At 47.5% G+C, this 13,476-nt stretch overlaps 1 pseudogene across 1 annotated transcript in view; it reads right to left on the bottom strand.

The window, feature by feature from the left end:
* Nucleotides 1-613: 613 nt before the first annotated feature.
* Nucleotides 614-13,476, bottom strand: part of LOC311128543 (serine/threonine-protein phosphatase 6 regulatory ankyrin repeat subunit A-like) — a 28,908-nt pseudogene continuing 16,045 nt past the window's right edge. The window contains exons 10-24 of the transcript in view: nt 9,423-9,491; nt 8,936-9,076; nt 8,410-8,521; nt 8,167-8,193; nt 7,916-7,990; nt 6,479-6,680; nt 3,998-4,085; nt 3,658-3,775; nt 3,215-3,434; nt 2,064-2,235; nt 1,705-1,850; nt 1,496-1,578; nt 1,319-1,401; nt 1,112-1,190; nt 614-906 (exon numbers count right to left, since the gene is read on the bottom strand). The product of the transcript in view is annotated as a serine/threonine-protein phosphatase 6 regulatory ankyrin repeat subunit A-like (transcript). The remainder of the gene's footprint in view (nt 907-1,111; nt 1,191-1,318; nt 1,402-1,495; nt 1,579-1,704; nt 1,851-2,063; nt 2,236-3,214; nt 3,435-3,657; nt 3,776-3,997; nt 4,086-6,478; nt 6,681-7,915; nt 7,991-8,166; nt 8,194-8,409; nt 8,522-8,935; nt 9,077-9,422; nt 9,492-13,476) is intronic.

The following is a 13,476-nucleotide window of genomic DNA, read 5'->3' on the forward strand; positions in this document are numbered from 1 at the left end:
AGGCTAGGTGCGTTCTGACTGTCTTAGTGTGCGGATAAACATGACCATCACTCTCATAAAACTTAAATGAAACATCACTCCTTATGTTTTTTCTCAGGCCAAAACGCTCAATCCCATTTCTACTGTCAAAACAGGTTTTGAAAAGGCTTCTTCCACATCTTTTGGTCCATGTCTGTTTTTCACTCAGTGAAGTGCTACTATCCCCTTGGACTACAGGTTATTGCCGTCATAAGGTGTCCGTCTGTCTGTTGGCTGGACAGTTTCTACCGTTTAGGACCTTTGTGGGTAAAGGTAAAGGTGGGGTATAGCAGCAGCAGTTCCTCTGAAGTCCAGTATCTGCTGGAAGGACACCTGGTGGTATGAGAGGATGAGTGTGGCCAGCCAGCCTGTTGTGCCTCCCCCTCTCCCTCCCTCCCTCCCTCCATTTCTCTCTCTCCAACTGCGGGACTCTTAAGGCTCCTGTGCGGACTGTCTCGGCTCGTGCCCTCCCAAAGCTGGCTGTGGTGATTTAAGACACGGTGTGTATGTGTGGATTTGTTTGTGGCCTCTGCCCCACTTCACTGTCCATCCGCCTGCCCTTGGCTCCTCTCCTGGGCAGCGACCACCACCCCCCTCAGTATGTCTTTGAGTCTGAGTCGTTGAGTTCCTCATCCTTGTAGAAGCCTCCATCGTGGTCGCGGTGGCCGATGTTGTTGAAGCTGCAGTAGGAGCTGTGCTCGCTGCGCAGCACGGGCAGGCTGTCGAAGGTCACACTCTTGGAGGGGCTGGTGGTGTAGTGGTTAATGGCACTGAAGGACAGGCTGGGCGCCGGGTTGCAGGGGGACACGGGCATCATGGTGGCCAGGATCAGCGCCAGGCAGTCCGCCACGTCTTTGTTGGGGGCGCAGGCCAAGGCAGGCGTGTAACCTGAGGGGTTCAAACAGAACAGCAGAGGGTCACTTCAGGAGCATCACCGTTTACTATAACACTTTTGGTGAAAAACATGAAATAACACCAGGCTAGGAGATACAAAGTTAAGACAATAACCAAGCAGTGGACTAGAGAGAAACATTTGTGGACACATTGAGAAGAGAAGTACAGAAGAAAACGGTGTTAGCGTTATGGATCTTACCATTCTCATCGACTGCGAGCACACTAGTAGCTCCTGAACCACCACCGTCAGACCATTTCTGGCTGCAACGTGTAACGGCCTGAGGAGAAAGTACCGTCAGATTAGCCAGCAGCAAATGAGGATACCTCCCAAATGCCAGACTATTCCCTATATAGTGCACTTCTTCTAATTCTTCTGGCCCAATTAATACAGCTGAACCATACGTACGTCTGTAAGGCTGCGTTAGTCGAGTTGATGAGGTTCCTGTCTGTAATCTTCTCCAATATCAACAAAGCACTGGTTTCATGCCCCTTTAAAAACCAGAGTCAAACATGTCAGACCAAAATTTCAACCAGAGAGAGCCAACTGTTCAGATGAACGTCATCTTCATGTGGGGATGCTCACCTTACTGCAGGCCAGATGAAGAGCAGTGTTCTTGACTGCATCCTGCAGGGTGAGCTCTGCTTTGGCACTGCTCACCAACAGCTCTGACACAGACAGAGAAACATAAAGAAACTCAATTAGGAAATTAAGCGACTTATTAAAATGTAAAACAGACATGTTGAACTTAAGCCGGCTGGGCGAGGCAAAGCGGAGGAGAGGGGGCTGCGTACCGACAGCGTTGGTTTGTCCGTTCTCAGCAGCCATCATGAGGGAGGTCTTCCCGGAGGCATCGGGGGAGTTGACCTGGGCGTTGTGGCCTAGCAGCAGCTGAAGACACTCCACGTGGTCCGTGAAAGCCGCCGCATGCAGGGGGGTCCTGGAGAGAGAGGAAACTTATTTCACCGATATCATGTAGGACTGTTGTAAACAAGTTTGTTCAATTAACCCTGTTTATACCATAGAAATATAAAATCACTAATAGATGTATTAAAAGTAATCTACAATCCCTCATCCAACCCCAGAGGTCATTTTATTCCCAAGACAACATTATTCTCCAGAAGAAAAGGACTTTGTCATGTGCTGTAGTTACCGGTTCTTGGTGTCAGTGGCGTTGACAATGGCCGGCCCCAGAGTGTCAATCAGCATCTCTGCAGCCCCCTCGTTGTCATTGATCACAGCTCAGTGGAGGGGGCTGAACGAGTTGCCCTCGGTCTTGTGGAAAACCTCCTGTTCCAGCAGCACCTCTACACACGTGTCATGGCCTAGTGGAAGATTGATTCATACCGGAAAAAGATGACGTCGCTGCAGACCACAACAATACTCTCAGAGAAAGCTACACATCTGACAATGGTGAAGTCACAAAATATGTTTTAGCTACAACATATGCTATGTCAATCCCTGACAAAGTCCTGTTTCAGTGTAAGGTCCTCCACTGAGAGTCATAACCCCTAATTCTGTTGTAGTCTTGTTCATTCCCCCACATGGCTCCGTCCACACCAATCGAATGCTTTTCAAGCCACAAGAGGGAGTGAATGAGTGTACACTTCATGGAGGAGAGAACAGAGCTACAGTCCAGTTAGTCAGTACGTACCGTTGTATGTAGGGGTGTAACGATCCATCTACTACATCGATGTATCGATTTATATTCCTATGATCCAACTACATCGATCTGTGCTCGGCGAGTTGGCCTTTTGGACAACATATATCACTCTAACATCGTTTTAAAATGTAATAAATCGATTGTATCGATACTAGGAAATAACCCATTGGATTTAAGCTCGTCAGACTTTATATGGATGTTTTTTCTTAGCACTTTTAATGATAAAGGCTTTAAACATTACTCGATTCAGTCTGCCTATCCGTGACGTCATCGCCCCACGCCAGCAGCAGCGCAAAGGCGCAAAGACAACAAAACATAGCATGGCGGACGACAGAGGAGAAGCCGACGAGCGAGAAATTATCAAGCCACCATTGCGGTCCTTACAAGGAACAATTCAGTCACACTGGTTGAATTTTTGGCTAAAAGGTTACTGAATCGATTTCAAGTCACTGAATCGTTTCGGATCGTATCGTTCTAAATGAACCAATATCGTCCTTGAATCGTATCGACAACCACGAATCGTGATACAAATCGAATCGTTACACCCCTAGTTGTATGGCCTGCCTAATTCAGGGACATGTTTACGGTGCTGAAGAGAGAAAATCAGAAAAGATCTAGTGTTCCGTTAGTCCAGTACGTACCGTTGTAGCAGGCCCAGTGTAGTGGCGTGTAGCCCTGGTTGTCTGTGATGACGGGGAGGGTCTCCACTGACTGGGCGGCGTGTAGGAGCCCCCCCAGCACCCCGATGTGTCTGGATGCCGCCGCCAGGTGGACAGGGGTCCGCCCCTTACAGTCCCGAACCAGGAAGCTGGCGCTGTGCTGCAGCAGGGCCTCCACACACTCCTCATGACCCGTCAACGCCTGGGAGGAAGGGCGGGGAGACAAGAATGGATTTGAATAACTAATAATCAATGATATAATAATGAATCATCAATTATTACAAATGATGTCTGGAGGCAGGTCCCCCTACAGGGATGAATACACCACTACCCATGGACAACTACTTTTCTGAAGATAATATGTATATTTGAGCCTCCCCGTCTCTTTCTGTGTGTGAGCGTATACAGCCAGCTCTCCTCCTCACCCCTCTGTGTAGCACTGTTCTGCCCCACTTGTCTTTGGCTTCTACGCTGGCTCCCTTGTTGAGCAGTGAGTACACACAGTCTGTGTGTCCGCTCAGCACCGACAGCATCAGAGGGGTTCTGATACACAAGACAACAAGGTCATATTACAAACTGGTAATAACCAGGCTGAGTCCCAAATGGCAACCTATTCCCTATATGGTACACTACTTTTGACCCGAGCCCATAGGGTTCTGGTTTAAAGTAGTGCACCAAGTAGGGCATAGGGTGCCATTTGGGACGTAGACCTAGTGTCAAAATCTCTTTATTTCAGGAATTGTATCCAAAACCCAATTGACTTACTGTCCATTCCCGTCTTGAACGTCCACTGCACTCTGGAGGTCAGCATTTCCAATCAGCAAACGCAAACACTCCGAATGACCGTTGGTAGCTAGAGGAGGATAAACAGAGAGGATATAAGAATGTGAGATGATTGACCGTTGGTAGCTAGAGGAGGCTAAACAGAGAGGATATAAGAATGTGAGATGATTGACCGTTGGTAGCTAGAGGAGGCTAAACAGAGAGGATATGAGCTGATTGCTGGACGACTATTACCTTCACATGAACAGACAGATTTCTAGAACAGTGGTATTGGTAGATGACATCCTCATGATGTTAACACAGCAGATAATAAAACATTTTGGGGCTGAGGCCCTCGAAGCCTGTCACCTGCTAGCTGTGTGTCACGCTCTGGCTCCGGGACTGTGTATTTTGAGCCAGGGTGTGTTCATTTGGTTGTGTTTGGTATTGGTTGTGTTGTATTTGGTTGTGTTTCCTTGTTTGGTCGTGTGACTCCCAATCAGTGGTAACGAGTGTCAGCTGTCGGCTCGTTATCTCTGATTGGGAGCCATATTTAAACTGTCAGTGTTCACCTTAGTGTTGTGGGTTTTTGTTCCGTATCAGTCTTTGTAACTGAGGACTTCACGTATCGTCATTGTTTGTTGTTCAGTACTTTAATATAATAAAGTCATGTTCGCTCAACGCGCTGCGCTTTGGTCTCCCTCATTGGACGATCGTGACAGAAAAACCCACCAAGATATGACCAAGCAGCGTGTCCAGGAGCCATCGCCAGGGAGATCCCTCACAGATCTCCTTCGCCTCCTGGACTGGGTCAAGCCGAGTGAGGAAGAGAAGGGCTTGACATTATGGCAGAAAGGCGAGAGGCTGGCGAGGGACATGGAGACCTGGTCCACGGGTAGGAGAGACGCCCCGAAAATTTTTAGGGGGGGGCTCACGACGTCGGACCAGCAGGAGGCCGCGATAGAGCGGCCCAGTGGGTTGCCGGAGAAGGCCGCCGGGTTACGGGGGCCACTGGTCGAAGAGGGGATGGAGGAAGTAGAGGCACGGCGAGAGGTACTGGCGTGTGTTGCCAGTCCGGTCCGGCCCGTTCCAGATCCCGGTGTAGGGCCAGTGGTGTGTGTCCCCAGTACAGTCCGGCCCATCCAAGCTTCCCGCACCAAGCCAGTGGTGTGCGTCGTCAGTCCGGCACGGCCCGTGCCTGCTCTCCGCACCAAGTCTATGGTGCGTTTCGTCAGTCCGGCACGGCCCGTTCCTGCTCCCCGCACCAGGTCTGTGGTGCGCGTCGCCAGCCCAGTCTGGCCCATTCCTGCTCCCCGCATCAAGCCTGTGGTGCGTCTCGTCAGCCCGGCTCTGCCCGTTCCTGCTCTCCGCACCAGGTCTGTGGTGCGCGTCGCCAGCCCAGTCCGGCCCATTCCTGCCACTCGCACCAAGTCAAGGGTGCGAGTCGTCAGCCGGATTCAGCCCATTCCTGCTACTCGCACCAAGCCAAGGGTGCGAGTCGTCAGCCGGATTCAGCCCATTCCTGCTACTCGCACCAAGCCAAGGGTGCGAGTCGTCAGCCGGATTCAGCCCATTCCTGCTACTCGCACCAAGCCAGGGATGCGAGTCTTCAGCCTGGTGAGGCCTGTTCCGGCTCCACGCACCATGCAAAGGGTGCGTATCGTCTGCCAGGTCCGGTCCATTCCTGCCTCACGCGCCAAGCCAGGGGTGCGCGTCGGCAGTCCTGATCCAGCTAACTGGGTCAGATCGGACTGGGGGCACTACGGGGGGATTGTAGTAGGGTGGTGGTCAAGCCCGGAGCCGGAGCCGCCTCCGAGGAGCAATACCCACCCAGCCCTTCCCTATTTGGGGTGTAGGCGCGGTCGGAGTCCGCGCCTTTAGGGGGGGGTACTGTCACGCTCTGGCTCCGGGACTGTGTATTTTGAGCCAGGGTGTGTTCATTTGGTTGTGTTTGGTATTGGTTGTGTTGTATTTGGTTGTGTTCCCTTGTTTGGTCGTGTGACTCCCAATCAGTGGTAACGAGTGTCAGCTGTCGGCTCGTTATCTCTGATTGGGAGCCATATTTAAACTGTCAGTGTTCACCTTAGTGTTGTGGGTTTTTGTTCCGTATCAGTCTTTGTAACTGAGGACTTCACGTATCGTCATTGTTTGTTGTTCAGTACTTTAATATAATAAAGTCATGTTCGCTCAACGCGCTGCGCTTTGGTCTCCCTCATTGGACGATCGTGACACTGTGTACCTGGCTCTGGATAGAAGTCCCCCTGTGCACTGATCTAGGATCAGCTTACCCTCCCCAGATCCTCAGCAATAATGACAAAAAATGACCTTAGATCAGTGTGTAGTGGGCATTTTCACACTATGCTATATAATATCCCTAGAGTGGACATTGGCGTCCTAGCAACATGACCAAACAAATGTCCATCTTGGTAAGGAAAACTTTTGAATTACAGAATCTCTAGGTCTTACGTGATATCCTATGCGTACCTGCAGCGTGGATGGGGGTCCTCTTCAGGGTGAAGTCTTTAACCAGGATGGAGGCTCCCTGGTTGATGAGGACGTCAACACACTCCACATGGCCTTTAAAGGCATTCAGGTCCAGAGGGGTGCGCCCCTGGCTGTTCCTCACGTCTAGATCCAGCAGAGACTGAACCAGGACCTCCATAGCATGGTGGTGGCCGTGGTACGCCTGAATGGAAACAAACACACAGTCTGAAGCAAAGTCCAGTGGTATGCCTGAACAGATATACACTCCTAATATAATCAATGTCCTATAGTAGACCAGTGGTATGCCTGAACAGATATACACTCCTAATATAATCAATGTCCTATAGTAGACCAGTGGTATGCCTGAACAGATATACACTCCTAATATAATCAATGTCCTATAGTAGACCAGTGGTATGCCAGAACAGATATACACTCCTAATATAATCAATGTCCTATAGTAGACCAGTGGTATGCCTGAACAGATATACACTCCTAATATAATCAATGTCCTATAGTAGACCAGTGGTATGCCAGAACAGATATACACTCCTAATATAATCAATGTCCTATAGTAGACCAGTGGTATGCCAGAACAGATATACACTCCTAATATAATCAATGTCCTATAGTAGACCAGTGGTATGCCAGAACAGATATACACTCCTAATATAATCAATGTCCTATAGTAGACCAGTGGTATGCCAGAACAGATATACACTCCTAATATAATCAATGTCCTATAGTAGACCAGTGGTATGCCAGAACAGATATACACTCCTAATATAATCAATGTCCTATAGTAGACCAGTGGTATGCCTGAACAGATATACACTCCTAATATAATCAATGTCCTATAGTAGACCAGTGGTATGCCAGAACAGATATACACTCCTAATATAATCAATGTCCTATAGTAGACCAGTGGTATGCCTGAACAGATATACACTCTTAATATAATCAATGTCCTATAGTAGACCAGTGGTATGCCTGAACAGAAACAGTCCTAGACCTCTAAAGTAGACCAGTGTCTCTCAAATCGGGTGCCCATTTTTTCTCCCGCCCAGCATCAACATCGAAGGTCCCTGCCAAGCGTGAGATTTAGAAACAAACACACTACTACTCCTCTGTTGGAGGTTGATTAACTCAAATGGCAAAATAAGGAAATCATCCTCATCATCACCGTGTCAAAATATGCATGTATTTTACACTAATCAGGAACAGATAGGAACATGGTGTGTGAGTGTCTGGACAATCAACTTTTCGTGGAAAAACAACACCATGCCTGCATCCCAGATAGCACCCTATTTCCCATGTAGTGCAGTACTTTTGATCTGGGCCCATAAGGTTCTGGTCAAAAGTAGTGCACTAAATAGGGAATAGGGTGCCATTTGTCATGTGGCGAGACCCCTACAGGAGTAGGTAGGCTTTACTCACAGCTAAGTGTAGGGGGCTGATGGGAGCTCTGACATCAGAGTCGTTCAGGATGTCTGTCCCTGAGGTTTCCATTAGCTGGGGAAAGACAAGGACGGGCCAGTTTAGACTTGTAACATATTTACTTTGAAGGTTAGTCTAGTAGCATGTTTCATGTTGTAAATCTCAGTGACCAGCCCCTGCAGACATACTGGGGTGTTGCATTCGTATCTTAAACAAGCTAGTGTGAGGAAAAGTAACCAACTGGTACTTACCACATCTAAAGGTGTTTCACTTGCAATCTGGAAAAAGAACATCAAGAGTGACGATGCGGCCACGACAAACATGCAACCACACCTTAAAACCTACTGAATATCAACGTCTGTCCCAAATGGCACCCTATTCCCTATATAGTGCATTACTTTTGACCAGAGCCCTATGGGCCCTACATCCATTTGGGACGCAGACAAAATGGTCTGTGAATGCAGGGCGTCTAGTCCCCTGTGGTTCTGACTCACCAGCTCCAGACAGAGGCGGTGTCCGTACGCAGACGCGTAATGGACTGCGTTGTAGCCCTGATTGTCCCTGATCCCTGGGTTAGCGTCGTTTCGCAGCAAATATTCCAGACACCTAGAGGTCAGAGGTCAAGAGTTCACTAATCATTATACCAACATCAAGACAGACAGATAAGCAAGCAGAGACACTTTCCCAAAGGAGACGTGGCCAAGCTTTCACACTGCAGATTTAACACTAGTATGTATTCAAACACGGCCAACAACATACTCTAGACTACAGTGAAATGTGAAAGGTCATGGCACCACAACATACTCTCCAGACTACAGTGAAATGTGAAAGGTCATGGCACCACAACATACTCTCCAGACTACAGTGAAATGTGAAAGGTCATGGCACCACAACATACTCTCCAGACTACAGTGAAATGTGAAAGGTCATGGCACCACAACATACTCTCCAGACTACAGTGAAATGTGAAAGGTCATGGCACCACAACACACACAACAGTAAGAGAGGTGTGAGACGTACTTTCCGTCTGTGTCGGAGGCAGCAGCGTAGTGGAGCGGGGTGCAACCCCTTTTATCCAGATCGTTCACACTGGCCCCAGACCCCACCAAGGCAAACAGACACTGGTAGTTACAATTGGCTGCCGCATAATGCAGAGGACTCCTAAAAGAACGCACAGAAACCATTCAACATCAACAACAGAAACAACTTATTGGAGCTGTAAAACATTTACATTTTACATTTACGTCATTTAGCAGACACTCTTATCCAGTGCGACTTACAGGAGCAATTAGGGTTAAGTGCCTTGCTGCAGTGCACATAGACACATTTTTCACCTAGTCAGCTAGGGGATTTGAACCAGCAACCTTTCGGTTACTGACCCAACGCTCTTAACCGCTAGGCTACCTGCCGCCCAATATTTCCCATAATAATTCCTATATGCCCCTATACTATATTCCCCATTATCATAAAGATCACATATGAAAGTTATTTGATGCCACAGACAGACCTTCCGAAGCTGTCCTTTCTGTTGAAGTCTGCCCCTGTGTTGAGCAGCAGATTCAGACAGTCCAGGTTCCTGGTAACAAGATATCAAGTTCAGAAAGGCCCTCGTACATCTGAGCTATCAGGTGAATGGTAACAAGATATCAAGTTCAGAAAGGCTCTCGTACATCTGAGCTATCAGGTGGATGGTAACAAGATATCAAGTTCAGAAAGGCTCTCGTACATCTGAGCTATCAGGTGGATGGTAACAAGATATCAAGTTCAGAAAGGCCCTTTCACATCTGAGCTATCAGGTGGATGGTAACAATGAGAACCTTAAAGAAAAGAGAAACCCGTACACTGCTCTTGCTAGTATCACTGTTTTTATAATGCTAATAAAAGCAATAATAAAAAGTGATACTAGCAAGAGCAGTTTGCAGGTTTCTCTTCTCTTTCAAGAAGATATAAAGACAATTTAGACCAGAGCGCAAGTCAATACCACCATGGCATGGAACCACATTATACAGAAATTATACTGCACTAATGATCTATACGATTTTTTTATACTGCTAAACAATGTGAAATGTAAGAGTGTGAATATGTGTTTGTTCTTTCTGGTGGCTTTCAATCAATCAATCAATTTTATTTTATATAGCCCTTCATACATCAGCTAATATCTCGAAGTGCTGTACAGAAACCCAGCCTAAAACCCCAAACAGCTAGTAATGCAGGTGTAGAAGCACGGTGGCTAGGAAAAACTCCCTAGAAAGGCCAAAACCTAGGAAGAAACCTAGAGAGGAACCAGGCTATGAGGGGTGGCCAGTCCTCTTCTGGCTGTGCCGGGTGGAGATTATAACAGAACCATGCCAAGATGTTCAAAAATGTTCATAAGTGACAAGCATGGTCAAATAATAATCAGGAATAAATCTCAGTTGGCTTTTCATAGCCGATCATTAAGAGTTGAAAACAGCAGGTCTGGGACAGGTAGGGGTTCCATAACCGCAGGCAGAACAGTTGAAACTGGAATAGCAGCAAGGCCAGGCGGACTGGGGACAGCAAGGAGTCACCACAGCCGGTAGTCCCGACGTATGGTCCTAGGGCTCAGGTCTCTCAGTTGGCTTTTCATAGCCGATCATTAAGAGTTGAAAACAGCAGGTCTGGGACAGGTAGGGGTTTCGTAACCGCAGGCAGAACAGTTGAAACTGGAATAGCAGCAAGGCCAGGCGGACTGGGGACAGCAAGGTGTCAGCATGCCCGGTAGTCCTGACGTATGGTCCTAGGGCTCAGGTTCTCAGAGAGAAAGAGAGAACGAGAGAATTAGAGAGAGCATACTTAAATTCACACAGGACACTGGATAAGACAGGAGAAGTACTCCAGGTATAACCAACTAACCCCAGCCCCCCGACACATAAACTACTGCAGCATAAATACTGGAGGCTGAGACAGGAGCGGTCCGGAGACACTGTGGCCCCATCCGAAGAAACCCCCGGACAGGGCCAAACAGGAAGGATATAACCCCACCCACTCTGCCAAAGCACAGCCCCCGCACCACTTAGAGGGATATCCTCAACCACCAACTTACAATCCTGAGACAAGGCCGAGTATAGCCCACAGAGGTCTCCACCACAGTACAAACCAAGGGGGGGCGCCAACCCAGACAGGAAGATCACGTCAGTAACTCAACCCACTCAAGTGACGCACCCCTCCTAGGGACGGCATGAAAGAGCACCAGCAAGCCAGTGACTCAGCCCCTGTAACAGGGTTAGAGGCAGAGAACCCCAGTGGAGAGAGGGGAACCGGCCTGGCAGAGACAGCAAGGGCTGTTCGTTGCTCCAGAGCCTTTCCGTTCACCTTCACACTCCTGGGCCAGACTACACTCAATCATATGACCTACTGAAGAGATAAGTCTTCAGTAAAGACTTAAAGGTTGAGACCGAGTCTGCGTCTCTCACATGGGTAGGCAGACTGTTCCATAAAAATGGAGATCTATAGGAGAAAGCCCTGCCTCCCGCTGTTTGCTTAGAAATTCTAGGGACAATTAGGAGGCCTGCGTCTTGTGACCGTAGCGTACGTATTGGTATGTACGGCAGGACCAACTCGGAAAGATAGGTAGGAGCAAGCCCATGTAACGCTTTATAGGTTAACAGTAAAACCTTGAAATCAGCCCTTGCCTTAACAGGAAGCCAGTGTAGGGAAGCTAGCACTGGAGTAATATGATCAAATTTCTTGGTTCTAGTCAGGATTCTAGCAGCCGTATTTAGCACTAACTGAAGTTTATTTAGTGCTTTATCCGGGTAGCCGGAAAGTAGAGCATTGCAGTAGTCTAACCTAGAAGTAACAAATGCATGGATTAATTTTTCTGCATCATTTTTGGACAGAACATTTCTGATTTTTGCAATGTTACGTAGATGGAAAAAAGCTGTCCTTGAAACAGTCTTGATATGTTCGTCAAAAGAGAGATCAGGGTCAAGAGTAACGCCGAGGTCCTTCACAGTTTTATTTGAGACGACTTTACAACCATCAAGATGAATTGTCAGATTTAACAGAAGATCTCTTTGTTTCTTGGGACCTAGAACAAGCATCTCTGTTTTGTCCGAGTTTAAAAGTAGAAAGTTTTCAGCCATCCACTTCCTTATGTCTGAAACACAGGCTTCTAGCGAGGGCAATTTTGGGGCTTCACCATGTTTCATTGAAATGTACAGCTGTGTGTCATCCGCATAGCAGTGAAAGTTAACATTATGTTTTCGAATAACATCCCCAAGAGGTAAAATATATAGTGAAAACAATAGTGGTCCTAAAACGGAACCTTGAGGAACACCGAAATGTACAGTTGATTTGTCGGAGGACAGACCATTCACAGAGACAAACTGGTATCTTTCCGACAGGTAAGATCTAAACCAGGCCAGAACTTGTCCGTGTAGACCAATTTGGGTTTCCAGTCTCTCCAAAAGAATGTGGTGATCGATGGTGTCAAAGGCAGCACTAAGGTCTAGTAGCACGAGGACAGATGCAGAGCCTCGGTCTGACGCCATTAAAAGGTCATTTACCACCTTCACAAGTGCAGTCTCAGTGCTATGATGGGGTCTAAAACCAGACTGAAGCATTTCGTATACATTGTTTGTCTTCAGAAAGGCAGTGAGTTGCTGCGCAACAGCTTTTTCTAAAATTTTTGAGAGGAATGGAAGATTCGATATAGGCCGATAGTTTTTTATATTTTCCGGGTCAAGGTTTGGCTTTTTCAAGAGAGGCTTTATCACTGCCACTTTTAGTGAGTTTGGTACACATCCGGTGGATAGAGAGCTGTTTATTATGTTCAACATAGGAGGGCCAAGCACAGGAAGCAGCTCCTTCAGCAGTTTAGTAGGAATAGGATCCAGTATGCAGCTTGAAGGTTTAGAGGCCATGATTATTTTCATCATTGTGTCAAGAGATATAGTACTAAAACACTTAAGTGTCTCTCCCGATCCCAGGCCCTCGCAGAGCTGTGCAGATCCAGGACAGCTAAGCCCTGGAGGAATACGCAGATTCAAAGAGGAGTCCGTAATTTGCTTTCTAATGGTCATGATCTTTTCCTCAAAGAAGTTCATGAATTTATTACTGCTGAAGTGAAAGCCATCCTCTCTTGGGGAATGCTGCTTTTTAGTTAGCTTTGCAACAGTATCAAAAAGAAATTTTGGATTGTTCTTATTTTCCTCGATTAAGTTGGAAAAGTAGGATGATCGAGCAGCAGTGAGGGCTCTTCGGTACTGCACGGTACTGTCTTTCCAAGCTAGTCGGAAGACTTCCAGTTTGGTGTGGCGCCATTTCCGTTCCAATTTCCTGGAAGCTTGCTTCAAAGCTCGGGTATTTTCTGTATACCAGGGAGCTAGTTTCTTATGACAAATGTTTTTCGTTTTTAGGGGTGCAACTGCATCTAGGGTATTGCGCAAGGTTAAATTGAGTTCCTCAGTTAAGTGGTTAACTGATTTTTGTCCTCTGACGTCCTTGGGTAGGCAGAAGGAGTCTGGAAGGGCATCAAGGAATTTTTGTGTTGTCTGAGAATTTATAGCACGACTTTTGATGCTCCTTGGTTGGGGTCT

This window comes from Coregonus lavaretus (assembly GCF_964263955.1).
Source record: "Coregonus lavaretus genome assembly, chromosome: 4".
NCBI classification, from domain to species: Eukaryota; Metazoa; Chordata; class Actinopteri; order Salmoniformes; family Salmonidae; genus Coregonus; species Coregonus lavaretus.